Source organism: Silurus aristotelis (assembly GCF_946808225.1).
Source record: "Silurus aristotelis genome assembly, chromosome: 3".
In the NCBI taxonomy this organism is placed as follows: Eukaryota; Metazoa; Chordata; class Actinopteri; order Siluriformes; family Siluridae; genus Silurus; species Silurus aristotelis.
This window is the reverse complement of record NC_139576.1, coordinates 30,646,145-30,664,289: the sequence shown is the minus strand read 5'-3', so window position 1 is coordinate 30,664,289 and position 18,145 is coordinate 30,646,145. Positions and strand designations below refer to the sequence as shown.

Here is an 18,145-nt window from a genome sequence, read left to right as displayed (position 1 = left end):
AGAGCAAACGATCTAGATCAGCTGCTCAGACATCTTAGGACAGTGGTGCTTAATGTTGGTTAGTTGCAGCTCCCCTTTGTTATTGCTGAAAGCGTGGTACCATGGCCATACAAACTGCAATGAAAATCAGCTAAATTGGGTACGACTGCGCTGTGATTTCAACACAAAACATTATAGGCCTTTTTGTCAATGAGCAAACTGTTTGTGGTGGTACAACTCCCTAGTAATCTCAGATTCTGAGGTTTGTAATAACATGGATATACCTTAAAGTCAGATTGGACAGTACATTGGTACAGCAGTTGGTCTAAATCAAGTAAAAAATCTTCTTACACTGAAGAAAAACCACAGCCAACAGGGCCTTAACTGTCATACATTCTCAGAGCAGTGGTTCCTAATAACAGACTTCTTGATTACAAGGGGTTTCTCCTACAACCAAAGTGCACAGTCCAGTTGTACAGCAATTGTTCTACAAAAGATTTAAAAACCTCTTATATAAAACAAATACAACATGCATGGGTCCAAGAGCAAACAATCAAGATCCATTGCTCCTATAACTAAAGACAGTTGTGCCTATTGTTTGTTAGGGTGTTTTTACACCTAGTTCGTTTGAGCCCTCCAAACGCTCTCGGAGCGGTTCAGTGTGTATATGTGAACAAACCAAGTGATTTTAGACACCTTAAAAGGACCCAGAAGCGAACCGTACTCAGACCACCTCCGGAGGTGGTCTGAGTACGGTTCGTTTGTGGGTCTGTTTGTGGTTCTATTTGTTTGTGACATTTGAAAGCAATGAGGTCCCGGTCCGCTTTGCATTTCGTTTCACCAAATGTCCCTGGAGGCTTGCCATACCTGCAGCCGTGTTCCGTCACTGCTGAAACACAAAAATTTTTTTACATGGCAGGTCGCGGAGTGGTGTGGTCTTGTGAAGAAAGCTGTGCACTTATTGATATTTGGAAAGAGAATGGCATTAAACCCCAACTATTCTCAACACATAAAATCCTAAAAGTATTTCTTCTGTTTTCTCAAAAACCGAAGGAAAGGGGCTACAACAGAACAGCACTACAATGTCACGTAAAAGTAGTGTGAGTGTTGGATGGGGAATGAAAAGGCGGAGGATGAACAGCAGGTGGATGCGCAGTTGCATAACCGAGACAATGAGTGGCGAGAAGAGTAAATAACAACACAAGAGGGAGAAACAAAATGGACAAGGGCGTGGAACAATAAGGAAAGAAGCACAACAACCAGGAGGATCACTTACAGCAGGATGGGGAATCTAGACCCAAATAGGACTAACTGAAAGTTTGCAAAATGCTTTGGTGGAGAAGAAGGACCAAGAGAAGAGACATCGGTGGACATGCAACAGGACGGAGAATCATGGACTCAAATGGAGTTGACGTACAGCCTGCAAAATGACCTGAACACAATAGAATCCGACCCTCCAGCATGTAAGGAACAAGCAACAGGAATAAAAGATGAAAAGGGAAAAGAAAAAAGGAGGACAAACAAGTAAAACCAACGAAAAGAATGAGGTCAGTAAAGGCAATATCTAATGTAGAGGTTGCCAGAAAGAAAGTCCTTAAAAAAGACATGATAAAGACTGAAAACAGGTTTGACTCGCTAAAGGACTTGGAGGAGATGAACTGAGATGATCAGTCAAAGGGAAATTAAAATGTATTATTATTTTAAAACTGTTATGGATTATAAATTGATATCCTTCTAAAAGTTGCTAAGTAACACCGTGACATCATTGTGCGATGACGTCGTTTCGTCGTTGAAGTGCAAGACTGCGTCTTTATGTTACAAAGTATATAGAAAATGTAGTACTGTACAGAGTCTCTGTATTTTCTGAGCAGCGCTGCAGCGCCCCCTGTCACCAAACAGGTGAACACTTCCCAAGGAAGAACAATCAATCAATCAGTGTATCGTTCAAGGCTGGTCAGGGAACATTGATGGATACAGATAAGACACTATACAGTGCATTTGAAGAAAGCATTCACTTGTTTTAAGGTCAGTGTTACTCTGATATTATTATTATTTTTTTTTAGAACGATCACAAAAACACAATGAAATTTCTCAAATTGTCGGGTAATCTCAGCAAAAATATAATTATTAATATTGTTTGTGTTTTATGTTTAAAAATAGATAAAAAAATAAAAAAAAGGTAAAAAGACATACATATTAGGTCTTAACATCAAGCAGCGATTTTAGATGCATCTTCAATGGAATGAATTTGTGTAGGCAGAACACATCAATAAAAAGGAACTACATACCTGTTTTTACTAACGAGCCTTACTCCCTTTCCACTTGGTCTCCTGAACACACAACATATGTACCTTTCTCAAAGGTACATCCATCATATCAGCTACCTCTCTCCCTTTACCAGTAATAGTAATTGGGACCGGCACTAAGAGTGCACTGGCTTGTGCAACCCTATTGGCTGGGTTTTTCCTATCGATCTGTCTAATTTATATATCCATCTTCCTGCTAGTCTGTATTAACAGTTTTTTTCTGGCTGTTTTTCCCACTATTAGGTAACCATCTACTTGTTTATTCTGTATGTCTGTGTTTGAAAGACAAAGGAGAACAATTAATTTATTGTTGTTTTGATTTCTAATGAAAATAAAGTCACTGTCAGAAGTGGGATTTGAACCCACGCCTCCATGTGGAGACCAGAACACTCAGTTTCCTGGAAGGTACAGAACCTTGAGTCTGGCGCCTTAGACCGCTCGGCCATCCTGACATACAAGTCTTTGTTTCTTATCCCCTCAGTGGCTGATAAAACAATTTTTACAAGTTTCTGTCTACTTGTTTGTCTTATCTATCCTTCTATTTGTGTGTTTCTTATCTATCTACGTCACTCTTATCTGGTTTTCTGTCTGAATGCATATATATGCCTGTTCATCTTTCCTATCAATCTATTGATCTGTCTAATTTATATATCCATCTGCCTGCTTGTCTGTATTAACAGTTTGTTTCTGTCTGTCTTTCCCACTATTAGGTAACCATCTTTGTTCTGTATGTCTGTGTTTGAAAGACAAAGGAGAATTATTTTCATATTTTTGTTTTGGTTTCTAATAAAAATAAAGTTACTGTCAGAAGTGGGATTTAAACCCATGCCTCCATGTGGAGACCAGAACACTCAGTTTCCTGAAATGTATCGAACTTTGAGTTTGGTACCTTTTGAATATTACTCTGTTTGTTTGTCTATCTGTCTATCCACCAGGCCATCTATTTGTCCGCTTTTTTGTCTATCTATCTGCCTGTCAGGCTTAAATTGTTTTCTGAATGCCTATCCAACTGCTTGTCTTTCCTAACTACCATGCTGTCTGTCTGTCTGTCTGTCTGTCTGTCTGTCTGTCTGTCTATCTATCTATCTATCTATCTATCTATCTATCTATCTATCTATCTATCTCTCTATCTCTCTCTCTATCTATCTATCTATCTATCTATCTATCTATCTATCTATCTATCTATCTATCTATCTATCTATCTATCTATCTATCTATCTATCTATCTATCTATCCATCCATCCATCCATCCATCCATCCATCCATCCATCCCTGTATGCCTGCTCATCTTTTCTATCAATCTTTTAATCTATATCTATCTAATTTATCTACCCATCTGCCTGCTTGCAGAGGCGGCAAAAGTACACACATCCTTCACTTAAGTAGAAGTACAGATATTCATGTTTTGAAAGACTCTGGTAAAAGTTGAAGTTCTGACTATAATTTTTTACTCAAGTTAAAGTGAAGAAGTTTGGGCTCTGACATGTACTTAATTAGTAGTAAAATGCTACTTTTTACTTGTTTTAGTGTCACACTGGTAACTGGACCTCACATTATATTATTATTAGGGCTGTCAATCGATTGAAATATTTAATCGCGCTGTTCTAAATGTGAAGAGAGATGACAGAGACGTAAGAAAGCGCCCCCTATATGTTTTTCCGCATCAGTAAAACAAATGTCTACTGATTAAATATTATTTTTCGGTAAAGTTTATTTATTTATTTTTATAGCTGAGCAAAGAAAAGACATTGTGAATAAATGTGTGTTGCACTGGAGGATTAATTTCGCCCCTTTTATATATATATTTATTTATTTATATTTTAATTAAAAATGATCAAACAGAAATGCGCTACATTGATCACACGTTAATAAAAACAGGAATTTTATTTTTTACAAAAAAACTAATTACAAATGTTGTTACCCAATGAATGCTGAACAACAACCATATAGAACACAAGCAGAAAAAAGATGATGATGATCAGGAATGTCTCTGTTCTCAATCATGTTTACATCACTGACTCCCTCTGTCTCATCCATGTTAACCCCAAACTCTTGTTGCCTTCTGACTGCTTATTGTTAACTTTGTAAACTAGTCTACATCTGTGGTGTGTGAGAGCCAAACAGAAAGATTGCCATTAGTCTCCCTTTGATGCACGCAAGCCACAGTGGCCTTAAGGCAGAACCTTGCGTAGTCATGGCTAAGTGGGTAAGGTGACGGATTTGAAATCCGTTGGGGTTTTCCTGCACCATGTTAAAATCTTGCCTACTACGTTTATAATCTTCGTTTCTTACAAATTTCCCACAGATTGTTCTGCCAGAACACAGCTCTTTAACACTGCAGCAGAACTATTTTAAGTCAACCCCGTAGATAATTAAACCGCAAACAAAATACTTCTTCTACATTTGCGTGTTCAAGTCTTCTGTTGCTTGTTTGATACTGAAATATTCTGTCAAAATTTCACTGAATATCGAAGACTCATCCAAATGCTTGAGCAAGTCTTTGGACAAAAATAGTTAAAACCTTGCTGTGACACACCAGTCTAGCTTTCATTTGACATCACTGGCTTGAACACTTGTTTCGTTATCATGATAGCTAAGCATGGTCTCTCATTTGAACAGAATCTCGTTCCAGGAATGGCACAAAAGTGTGCAGCTGTGTGGCTAAATCTGTGTGTAAATAAAGTGCAAAGGGAAAAGAATGCAATGTCTTATCTGCTAGTATCCTCAGATTCCTTATTTTTCCGTTTCTATAGTGGCATTTTATCTTGATAATTTAATTAGAAGATGGATCATTGATGAACCATGACACTCTCTTATTTACAGCTTTTGTGAAAGAAAAGGTGTCACATAAAAGTAAATCAGTGTATTGCATAATGTGAACAAGTGAAAAGGACAGATTTCACAACAATGCTGTACAGAGTACACTGATCTGCATAATCCTGTTACTGAAAATAATTTGCATTGTTTAGTGGCTGTTTCTCTGATTTAGTAACTGGCAGAGTAATGAAAATACTCCACCATGTACAGTAATTGGGTAACAGTAGGTGGCGCAATAATGACCTTGTTTATTCATGACATAAGAATTAATGATGTCAACATTAATAAAAAAAACACAAAGGTGAAGGAGAGAGAGATGGATCGCAGTGCTGTTTGTTGACCACGACTATTATGTCTGTCAACTGACCAATCAATGCAGAGTTTGTTTAAAGTTCCAGCCAATCATTGGACTTGTACAGAGTATGTAGCGGCCTATTGAGTGACGTCATCACCCGGCCTGCCGCGTAGCCTAGTGGTCACGTGGTCGGTTACTGCGTTCAATAAGGTCCTATAATGAGGTTGGTGGTGTTTTTATTTATTTATTTATTATTTTATTATTTTATTATTTATTATTTATTTATTTTATTTTTTGCATCCGTGCCAGAATTAATAATTTTTTTTTTCTTCATTTTTTGCCTGTAAAGTTTAAATAACATTGGATTGTTTTCTTTTTTTTTTTTTTATTTAATCTGTTTTTCTTTATTTTTTAAATACTTTTTGCTCTTGTAGTGAAGTGAATTTTGTGTCATTGCTGCTACACTGTGCATCTGAACAATTATGACTCAAATCTTACAATAAACTTTAGGTTTTTAATCACATTTTCTACTTTTATTCATCTGATTGTCTCCTCAGTGTCCAACTGCTCCATGGCTTTGTGTATCAGTCACCTCACAACTATAGAAAAGATTTACCACTAGTCTCCTTTCTTTCTTAATTCAGTCTCTCAGTTAGTTTATAGTCACTCAGTGTGAAATCTGGGGCTGTTAAGATGAACACAACGATGATTTCCTGCAGGAATTGAGGAAAGACACAAAGCTTTTGCTCAGCAGCTCTCAGTGTCTCTCTGTTTTTAGTTTCATCAATACGTCTGGTAATTGTGTAATCTGAGAGGAACTTTAGCTATTTCTTTAACTGCGTCAGGGCCGAGCATCTTGTTGACAGCAGCTTTGCAGGCAGGTAGCATTAATGTCTTTTTTTGATTAGGCTACGAGTTCAGCTACTAGGTAGCTCACTTTGAGATCTCTCTCCTTCACCTTTGTGTTTTTTTATTAATGTTGACATCATTAATTCTTATGTCATGAATAAACAAGGTCATTATTGCGCTACCTACTGTCACCCAATTACTGTACATGCTGGAGTATTTTCATTACTCTGCCAGTCACTACATCAGAGAAACAGCCACTAAACAATGCAAATTATATTCAGTAACTTAATAATCATTTTCTATGAGACCAGCTCTCTCATCCACACTCCCAAAAACATCAGTAGTTTGTAACCAGACACACTGAAAACATCCTCACACATCTCCTTAATATCACACATCTGTACTCTGGTCTGAGAGAAAAAGAGAGAGAGAGAGAGAGAGAGAGAGAGAGAGAGAGAGAGAGAGATCATAAAAATATTATAAAACAAACAGATGATTAATAGATTTTACACAGAATTAAGCAAAAATCAAGCACTGACAGTGCCACTAGAGGGCAGTGTGAGACTGACAATTGTCAATGTGAACTGTGTGTAACAATTCAACTTTTTCTATATCTAATGCAGTTCTTCTTATATTATTATTATTATTATTATTATTATTATTATTATTATTATTATTATTATTATTATTATTATTAGTGTTATTAATTTCTTCTACTCCAAGCTTTGATCTTCATTTAAAAAGTCCAAATTCACAATGAAGAACTACTGCAGCATTTCAGTGGTAACATACAGCATGTTTTTGTAAAGTAAGTGACTAAAAACCCCAAAGGAATTTTCCTGGCACTTTATGAGTTGTTGTAGAAAAAGCATCAATTTAATGGAGAGAAGCCCCTTTTTTAATAACACTCTGTTTTTGGTCCTGTGTATTTGGGGGTGTTTTAATTTTAGAGCATGTTGTATTTAATAAACTTTGCATGTGTTTAAGAGCTTTTCCTTTTCATGTTTTATATTATATATTATATTATATTATATTATATTATATATAAAATAATATATATAATCTATTTTTTATATATTATAGTCATAACATTGTATATTTTTGTACATAAAGAAATAAAATACACAGTAGATCTGCACAGCGTTATTCGTTGTCTCTAATAGTTTATACAGTGGCAGGTCTTCAGTCCCAATCCCCCTTTTAATAACATCATTATGATGCCACAGCTATAGGATTATACAGATATGCAGTATAACAGAGCGCTGCATCACAGACATTTTCATACAGTGTGAATGAATGCCGGTAACTAAAGCAGGAAACCCAGTGAACACAATTCAACAAGTCTCTTTTCACTGTAGCCACAGCTGCACCGCCGTATTCATCATCTCTAGCAGAAGCTTCAATATTAACCTCATAAAATATTCCCGAGTTTCCATGTGCGCTTATGCATTTTTTCCTTCTTATGCTTTTCCTGCTCCTTCCATTCACAAACCAGCATCCAACCATCACAAACCAGCATCCAACCATCAAAACCAGCATCCAACCATCACAAACCAGCATCCAGCCTGAAGGCTTAACATGGCACTGTCTGATTGTTTATGGTTTGGTGTAACAGACTTTGAGAAACTTTAAATATTTCAATAGAAAGTTCTGAAAAACAGCTCATGTTAGACGGCTGCCTGGTCTGCATTCTGCAGGAACAGTTTGTGAGAAACTCTGACTGGATTTCAGTTTGCCTTCTTTATTTCATTGTGCACCGTTTTCAGCACATCAACATTTTTCTTGTTACGTTGTGACTTTTCAAACTTCCACTGGTGTATCATTTCCTGGCTCTCAGACACCACAGAGGGTAAAAGTGTGTATGAAGGGTGTGTGTTTGATCATCCACAATGCTGGAGGATTTGAGAGACCAGGTGAGTTTCTCCACAGGTGAACACAAGATTGTTGAGTCTGCACCAGTCCATTATCCACTGCATTTCCTGTCTGAAAGCCGTCTCGTTGTTCTTGATGATGAGACCCACCATAGTCATGTGACTGGTAAACTTGATGATTCGAGCTGTGCATTGAAGCACAAACATGAATCACAGTGTAAACAGCTGGTGACTGAGGATACGGCCCTGAGGTCCCAGTGCTCACTGTGATGGGTTTTGCTGGTCCTGATCCAAACTGTCTGATGTCTCCATCATGGAGTCTATAGCATACAGGCTTTTTCCACATAAACATAAACTATAATAGACAGCAGATAAGACTGTAGGGATCTAAAATGTATTTTATTTCTTTATGAACAAAAGTTTTAGATGTAAATCACTATAAAAGTAATCTATTAAATTATTCATAAAGAGAGTCTGAGGCTTGGTGACGGCTGGAGGAATGAGCTTTGTGATGTCTTGCCACCATGATTCCAAAATCTTTACAGCGACTTTGGGGTTGCTGGCTGCCAGATCATGAGTGGCATAAACCACTGCAAGCTGCAGCTCCCACGGCAAATGTGCACACAAAATCCATCATAAAATTAGGACTTGCTGAAGCACTTTCCTGTTGATAAAGAACTAAACATCAGAGAATAAAGATTTAATGATATCTTTCCTGAGTTTTTCTGTTCCAAACACAACTATGCTTTTTTGTCAGATTTTGGACTGACATTGGGAGTTTCTCCTTAAGCCCTTGTTAGCCAAGTCGTCCTGTTTCAGATGGACAAAGAACATGAGTAAAAAACTGAACAATCCACAAATAATGTGAGAAGATGCTCAAAATCCAGATTTACAGTAAACATACCAAGTAGCCTGAAAACTGCTGCTACAGAGACGTCTTAGTACGGTGTTTGCTCTGTTCTTGTTTGCAACAGCCAAGTGTTCAGGATCAGCCAAAGGTCCTGTCTAGTAAATAAAAGATTTGGATATAAAGTAATCCCTTGCCTATCGTGGAGGTTATGTTCCAGACCCCCCGATAGGCGAAAGAACGTGAAGTGGCAACCTAATATGTATACAGTACTGTATACAGAATTTATAAACCACATCGACACTCTTATGAACCTTTTCTCTGCTTTTAAACATTTAATATTCTTAAACCTACTTAATTTACCATTTTAACATAAAAACTCTATATGGGTACTCACCAGTGAAGGTACAACCTGAATGATGAAGATGATGATGAATTAAGTGTGCAGTACTAATGATGATGAAGGTGATGAAATGAATGTACTGCATACCCAAGAAGAGCATTACAGCTCCTTATCAGGTGGTGCAGTATCTTCACCCTCGTCCATAACTTCTGTTGTCGCTAAAGGCGTAGTGTCTGGTGTCTTCTTCCGAGGGATGAACACAGTTATGGGGAGTTGCTGGTGCTGCTTTTTCTTCTGGGTAAAAAGGTTTTTTATGAGCAGACATGTTACCCTCGATTGCATTTGAGAACTGCAAAAAATGAAGAATATGGGGGTCCCATTCTTGAGCTAGTTGCTGAAGTTCTTTGGACAGTCTGACAAGGGTTGCAAGGCGCTCGAGTGTTCGGCCAACCTCCTAAATTTTTTATATTTTTTCATTTCTGTTAGTATTAAGATGGGCCTCACACTGGTTCTCTAAACACATTCCTATGTTGTCTGTTCAGTGTCTATAGGATCTTTATGATGTGAGTATGTAAGGTACACAGAAAGTGTTTGTCTGGGTTCACACATCCCTGGTTACTATGTTTTCTTACCCAACCAGGAACAGTTTAAGCTCGGGTTTTATCCAGTGTGTATATATACTTGTCTGTTATCTGATAAAGATAAAGATTGATAAAGGACTTGTTTATTTGATCCTTTAGTGATACCTTTTTGTCTCCCGAAACTCAGTTAAAATTTTTTACCAGATCCTCGACTGATGCTGCCATGTTTTTCTGCCTGTCGTTCCCACTATTAGGTAACCATGTACTTGTTTATTCTTTATGTCTGTGTTCGAAATACAAAGGGGAATAATTATTACATTATTGTTTTGATTCCTAATAAAAATAAAATCACTGTCAGAAGTGGGATTTGAACCCACGCCTCCATGTGGAGACCAGAACACTCAGTTTCCTGGAAGGTACAGAACCTTGAGTCTGGCGCCTTAGACCGTTTGGCCATCCTGACATACAAGCCTGTGTTTCTTATCCCCTCATATAAAACTATAAAACTATTTTTACAAGTTTCTGTCTACTTGTTTATTTTAATTATCCTTTTATTTGTGTGTTCCTTATCTATCTATATCAGTTGTATCTGTTTTTCTGTCTGAATGCATATATTTATATATGCCTGCTCATTTTTTATATCGATCTATTGCTCTATCTAATTTATATATCCATCTGCCTGCTTGTCTGTATTTACAGTTTTTTCTGGTAAGGTATTGAACCTTAAGTCTGGTACCTTTAAAATGTTAGTCTGTCTGTCTGTCTTATATTTTTTTCTGAATGCCTATCTGGTGCTGGATCTGTTATGATCACAAATGTTGAGCTCAGTAGCTCCTAGTTTTAAAACCATAAAGACTGTAGAAAGAACATTACTTATAATCTTATACTCCAGTACTCATTTTAGTTCTCACTCTCCAGTGTTCTGTATTGTTGAAAGATTTATGATCAAACTCTTGATGTCACCCAATTGAGGATGTGTTCCCCTTTTGAGTCTGGCTCCTCTCAAGGTTTTTTCCTCATAATATCTAAGGGAGTTTTTCCTTGCCACAGTCACATAAATACACACAGTTTACCTTGACTGTTAATTTCTGTAAAGCTTCTTTGAGACAATGTCTGTTGTAAAAAGCGTTATAGAAATAAATTTGACTTGACTTGATTTGTTTAATATGAATTGTGTGTTGACATGACGTCTCTCCTGAAGGTTGTCGGATTACGAGATGGAGACAAAAGGGTATGAATGCGTCCAATTTAAATCTCAAGAGGCGGCGGATTCGGCGAAAGAGAATCTTGACGGCAAACTTTTTAACAGCTATAAAGTGTAATCTATTAATATAAAGCGTGTGTTTGGTCATATAAGGGGATTCCAGTCAGCATCAGGGGGTAATTTTGCTGGTGTCGGCATAAAGACTAACAGCAGTGTGTAAGAGCAGTGTCTCTGTTGTGTTACAGCTCCATCAACACTTTAATCTCATAAGGAGCGTGAAACTGAGAGGAACCACCACACCCAGAGTCCACTCATACACACATTTCCAGTCCCGTTTTGTGTGTAGCAGATTTGGTGGTGTCACTACAATGAACAGAAAGCTTTATTATCTAAGCATGTCACTGCAATAGCTGTCCTCACCCAACGTGGGGCACAAACCCACGACTCTGAGATTAAGAATCTCATGCTCTACCGACTGAGACAACCAGACACACACAGTAGCGATTTCAGCGGGTTAATAAGGACGACCAGATTCGGCGGTGCTCGTCAGAAAGGTGTCACCAAGATGAATAGAAACCTTTGCCATCTCAGTGCGCCAGTGCAAAAGCTTTTTATTGCCTAATGTGGGGAAGGAATTAAATACGCTGAGATTAAGAATCTCACGCTCTACACCGAGCACATCATTTAATTCTCCATGTCACATGGACTTCATGCAAAACACACGCCGGCTACTGACTGGCAGTTTAGGAACAACCAGTGCAGAATGTGGTTTATCCAAACCACTAAAGGAGACTCCAAAGAGAGGTCTCTGTGCCACAATCGATTACTGCAATGGCCTGTTATCCATAATGTCAGTAGTTCAAACCCATCCAGACCTGCGGTGGCTTTAGTTAGACTCTAAAGTGCTGCTGAGCTTCATGATCATCTCCACTGAACATAAGCGGAGGACTGAGTGATTGTTGCTGGCAGGTGGTGCATCTGGGAAAAATGCTTTGAGGGTTTGTTCCTCGAGTCAGTGCAGTTCGGAAGGTGTTTGCAAAAATGATGTTTGACGTCTGATTTTCTGACTGAGAGCTCGCCGTCCTGTTCTGCAAAAGTGAGGTTTTTAACGTGCTGACACGTGTAGATACTTTCCTGTTGAAAAACGATATATAAAATATAAAAGACAATATCTGCTGCTGTGATGGCCCGAGAGGTAAAGGCATTAGACTCGAAATCTAATGTGGTTTTAGCTCTCAGTAAATGTGTCGTATAAACACACTTATTGCTAAGGGTACGATGGAGTTCAAGAGGAAGTAAACCCTGTATAGCAATTATGTTGGAAACTGGATTATCTGCACTTCTTTTGTGCTTAAAGAATTGTGCTGTGCTCAGCAGGAAAACTCAATGGAACTCAAACTGTCTTGTGTTTAATGGTGAGAAAAGTGCCAAAGTCTGTCAAAGACACTTTCAATTCTAAATGTTTCTTTTTAGGTGAAATTGTAGACAAGTCAAGACATTGCAACAAACTTCATCACTGCTGGCGAGTGGTTAAGGCGTTGGACTTGAAATCCAATGGGGTTTCCCCACGCAGGTTCAAATCCTGCTCACAGCGTTTCATCAATGTGTGATAGTGATTTATTTTTAAGTCTTTACTGTGTGAAGTGAACAGTGTACAAGAGGAGGAAGTCCATTAGAACTTACATTACCTCTTTAGGAAACATGATTCATCTTGTGCTTTCTAAAAGATCGAAAAGGTTCAGAAAGATCTTTTTAAACTTCTTGGACGTTGCTGCCACCAAGTCTTACATAATACAGACATGACAACAAGAACTATATACGGTGTCTATAGAACAACTTGTTGCAGAACTCTGAGCTGTTGGACATTTCAGACAGATTTACTACAGAATAACATTTTTTATAAATAGGTTAATTACACAAGTGTCCATTAGGTGGCAATGTGTCCTCTATTTCTTCCCCATGACAGACTCATAGATTAAAGACACAGAAAAAGAAAAAGATGAAGAAGAAGAAGTGTAAAATTACTGGGTTTAAACTACTCAGCAAGTTGAAAAACAAATAATATTCATTACATGCACAGCTTTGAATCTCTGTTTCAGTGTGTTTTTCACAAAATACAATTCAGAATGATTCCAGAATTAATTTGATAACAGCAGCACAATCTCTTTTCTTTGAAGTCAGTGTCATTGCCTAGTTTTAAGAACTGCTGAAAACTAATAAACTGATAAGGTGAATGTGTTTATTTACGTTATGTAGGACATTTGGAGCATTAATTTAGAATATTTAGGAAGTGCAGTATTCAGATGAGGCAAAAAATCTAACATGATGACTTTTTAATGAGACTTAATATAATGCCCAAGTGGTGAAGGTGTTGGTTTTAAAATCTAACAAGGTTTCTGTGTGCAGCATTAAAGACTTCTTACCATGTGTCAACTCCAGAGTGTCAATAGTTCAGTTGCTGTTGCTTCTTCTGCTGAGTTAATTATTGTAGTTCTGTTCAGGGCTTAAATTGGGCAGAGATCTGCTGCTGCGATGGCCGTGTGATGAAGGTGTTGGAAGTGAATTTCAAAAGGGTTATTTTGATATTTTGACTGAGGGCTTGTCACCCTGTTTGACAAACAAATGGATTTTTAGCATGTGCTGTCACGTGACCACACACACGGCCGAGATTTAGTGATTACCAGCGGATTAACCAAAACTGAACAGATTCGGAGGCGTCAACAACGAACACAAAACTTTGTCGTCTCAGCGCGGGGTCCAAAAGGGGTCCACACCCCACATGGGGCTCGAACCCACGACCCTGAGATTAGAAGTCTCATGCTCTAGTGACTGAACTCACCGGCACGTAGTCTGTTCCGCCCTGTTCCATGAAAGCACTCAGCCAATGGCACGAGTTTGTCCATCTTTTATTCTCCAGGCGTTCAACTGTAGTCCACAGCACGTATATTCTCTGGAATTAGACTTTGAGGAAACTGAACTAGGTAAAATTAACTACATAACAAACCACATTAACCACAATAGACTTGTGCATATTTTCCTGTATTTTATTGTCTATTATGGTGTTGTTATGGTTGTTGTTATGATCTTTGGTGATCATGATGAACTAATATATTGCAGCACTTCATGTGTTACTGTATTTTACAATGAACTGCATTAACACAAAGAACAGATCATTAGAAAGAACTTTTTTGCGTGTGATATTGTGTATTAATGTTTTTTGTTGCATGGTAGTTGTACATTTTCAAGCTACTATCTCTTATCATATGCTGCGTTAACGACATAAACAACAACAGATTCATGTATCTTAAAAACATTCTCATACGTGCATTACATTTACATTAATGAGTTTTTTTGTGAGCTGTGCAGTATATTGCCTCACATGCTGTCATCTTTAGGCTTTAGGGGACGATGAGTGGACGTCTGATCTACGGCGGTAGAGGACGATGAGTGGACGTCTCGTCTGTGGCGGTAGAGGACGATGAGTGGACGTCTCGTCTGTGGCGGTAGAGGACGATGAGTGGACGTCTCGTCTGTGGCGGTAGAGGATGATGAGTGGTTGTCTCGTCTGCGGCGGTAGAGGACAATGAGTGGACGTCTCGTTTGCGGCGGTAGAGGACGATGAGTGGACGTCTCGTCTGCGGCGGTAGAGCATGATGAGTAGAAGTCTCGCCTGTGGTGGTAGAGGATGATGAGTGGTTGTCTCGTCTGCGGTGGTAGAGGATGATGAGTGGACGTCTTGTCTGTGGTGGTAGAGGATGATGAGTGGACGTCTCGTCTGGGGCGGCAGTAGAGGATGATGAGTGGATGTCTCGTCTGTGGCGGTGGAGGACGACAAGTGGACGTTTCATCTGCGGTGGTAGAGGATGATGAGTGGACATCTCGTCTGTGGCGGTAGAGGACGATGATTGGACGTCTCGTCTGTGGCGGTAGAGGACGATCAGTGGACGTCTTGTCTGTGGCGGTAGAGGACGATGAGTGGACGTCTCGTCTGCGGTGGTTTGGCAGCACTGGGGTTATTCTCTGAAGCTGGAAACACACCTGCTCCCCATCAGAAGAAATGGTTTGATCTGTTACATAAGGTTTGTGCTGACAAAAATGTATAATAGAACATAATTAAACACATTTCCCATAACCTAAAGGTCTTTATTTGTACAGAGTGAGAAATGTCCAATGCAGGTCCACGGCCAGTCGAAACTTTTCGGTGGACCACAGAAACGTCTTTGTGGATTCCACCCTCCTAAATTGTTCATTTCAGACTTTCAGGTAATCATCTCTTTCATGTCACATCACTGTGAACCTGCACAACTATATTTGTGACCAAACTCATGTGCTTTAAATGTCCTCTGCTGTGGGATGCAGAAATAGTTGTTGCAATATTTATTTTTATTTACCAAATCTCATTAAAGTGATGTTTATGTAACAAATGCACTGAAAGAAAGACAGACAGGCAAAAGTTCACCAAGCGGAGCTTCTTTATTTTTCTTTGTTTTCATGCTGGCGTTTTTTTTTTCTAGTTCTCACACCAGGGTTCACCCACACACTCGCGGTTCGGGACGCCTTTCCTTCTTCACGTTTGCTGGCAGTTCCCCCGAATCGCCACACGCTCCTTCGGCGTCCGCCAGTCTCACTTGCGGATCGGCGTGCTTTCTCTCTTTAGCGCTCGAGTTTCCTCGTGGACCGACCAGCCTTTTCTTTGCATCCACCGGAGTTTACTTTACAGCCCACACGTCTTCCACCAGCACCCGTCCATGTTTATTTTCTGTTCAGCTACCTTCCGCTCGTCTCTCTGCTTGGTGTCTCTCTTGGAGGTTCGCGTGTTTCTCCTCTTTATTGGGGTCACCAGACTAAAACAGAGCACTGATTAGTCTCATCAGCTGCAGGTGTTTCTTACTGCTCATTCCGTCCGGCTCCGCCTCCACTCGCGCACCGCTGCTACAGTTTACATCCCTAATCATATATAACAATGTCTGCTTTATCTATTCCCATGTCTCCCCCAGTGATCAAATAGTGGAAGCACTGAGATCATTGTAAAAGACTTTGGATTTTGCTCAAGTGTGTTAAAGTGTGTTATATTTATAGATCATCATTTCACTTGACTTCTGCCCTCAGACTCTCACTAGTGTACAGAGATGATTGTGGATTAAACATATTAATGTGTGAATGTTAGATTTTGCAATGTTTCTTCTTATTTAGATCTGTAAAAAATACCAAGACTAAAAGGTGAATAAAACCTGTTTTCCACACTCTTTATTGTTCTTTTACCAGGTCGTAAGTGTTCCACCTGCTGCAAGTGTTCCACCTGCTTTACTCCACTCCTACTGCTGCAGCGCCCCCTACCTCCACCCCCACCATTATACAGCCTGCACTTACATTATCACTGCTCATTCATTATTTTCATATTTCAGTATTTACTCCACACGCAATTATCTCTGGAACGTCCCCAAAGCCTTTTATAATCATATTGTCTTTTATTGGATAGAAGATTATTTGTGTTTTCTTCAAAAGGGAAATCAGATCTTTACATTTCCAGCACATGTATGATTTTACATGAATGTCAGTCTGTTCTGTCGCCTCTCTTTTTTAGTTTACAAAGTCACGGTTTGGTGGATCCTTCAGCAACAATTCAGCAGCCAAACCTAATGTAAATGTACCAATGCAGATTCCTGTAATTTAAAAAGATCTTCATATGTCATTATCATCATCATTATTATGCTTAAGTTCATAATATACAATATGTGTCTTTACAGTCTGGTAGTCAAAGTTAATTTCCTTCAGCCAGACCTTCATCTGCATCCAGTCCTTCATCTGCATCCAGTCCTTCATCTGCATCCAGACCTTCATCTGCATCCAGACCTTCATCTGCATCCATGATTCTGTTTTTGTGGATTTAATATTTGTATCTATTGTTGTTTATTATTTGGTTGTTTTTTTAAACCCACTTTGGAAATTTTTAATCATAAATGTTTATATTTGTTGTTAAATACCCCTCACTAATATGTACATAATTTGTAAATAGTATTTGTATCTTTGTGTGTTTGCATTATTATATTTTATCATGTGACATTTTTGTAGCATTTTCAGTAATTATAATGTTTTATTGTTCATAGAACAGTGACTCGTGAATTATTCTGTGAACCTGCTGAACCCATTATCATCTTCATTATTATTACTATCATTACTGTTATTAATATTAAGTGGAATAAAAATATATATATAGCATTAATTATACATATAATGAAAGAGACTTTTGATAAAATAAGTGTTAAAGTTAACTCCCAGGTCCCCTGGTGGTCTAGTGGTTAGGATGCGGCGCTCTCACCGCTGTGGCCCGGGTTCGATCCCCGGTCAGGGAACCAACCCCAGCTCCTCTTAGCGCCGGTCCCAAGCCCGGATAAATGGGGAGGGTTGCGTTAGGAAGGGCATCCAGTGTAAAAACATGTGGAGGATCCGCTGTGGCGCCCCCTAATGGGAGAAGCTGAAAGAAATTAATATAAGTGTTAAAGTTAAATAAGTACATTAAGAAAACAATGCATACATTTTAAGCACTTAATTTATTGCAATTTCCAGCAAAAATATTACAGCACACAGTGACAAGTGATTTATTTTCATTCACATGAAAAGAAAAACCTGAAAGAAATGAGAATAAATAAAAACAGCTGAATTTTAAGAAAGGAAAAAAAAACAGTTATTTAAACTTTTTCTGCTTTTGTCTGGTTTTATATTGTGAGGAAAAGAAACACAGAGTTCTGCACTTACAGAGAAATAATCAGTTAAAGAGTGGTGCCATGTGGCCTCCATGAAGCCGAGGTTCTGTCATCACTGCAAAGTTGATGGATTTCCTATAACAACATCCACATTCACACACATTCAGACATTTCTGAAGACTGAGCAAGAATTCAGAGAGACAAAAACATACTAAAGGAGAAGAACAAATACATCAGTTCTGCACAGAGCCTGAGAATTTGAAAACAAGATATACACAAATAAATAAATCATATTATATAAATATATTACATCTTTAATACATTATTAAAATACATACTTTGTAACCTG

General features: G+C 38.5%; 1 long non-coding RNA gene across 1 annotated transcript in view; it reads left to right on the top strand.

Moving 5' to 3' along the window:
* LOC310724104 overlaps positions 1–14,782 on the top strand; it is a 772,938-nt gene extending 758,156 nt beyond the window's left edge. The window contains exon 3 of the long non-coding RNA XR_014532941.1: positions 14,646–14,782. This is a non-coding gene — a long non-coding RNA (uncharacterized lncRNA). The remainder of the gene's footprint in view (positions 1–14,645) is intronic.
* The last annotated feature ends 3,363 nt before the right edge of the window (positions 14,783–18,145 follow it).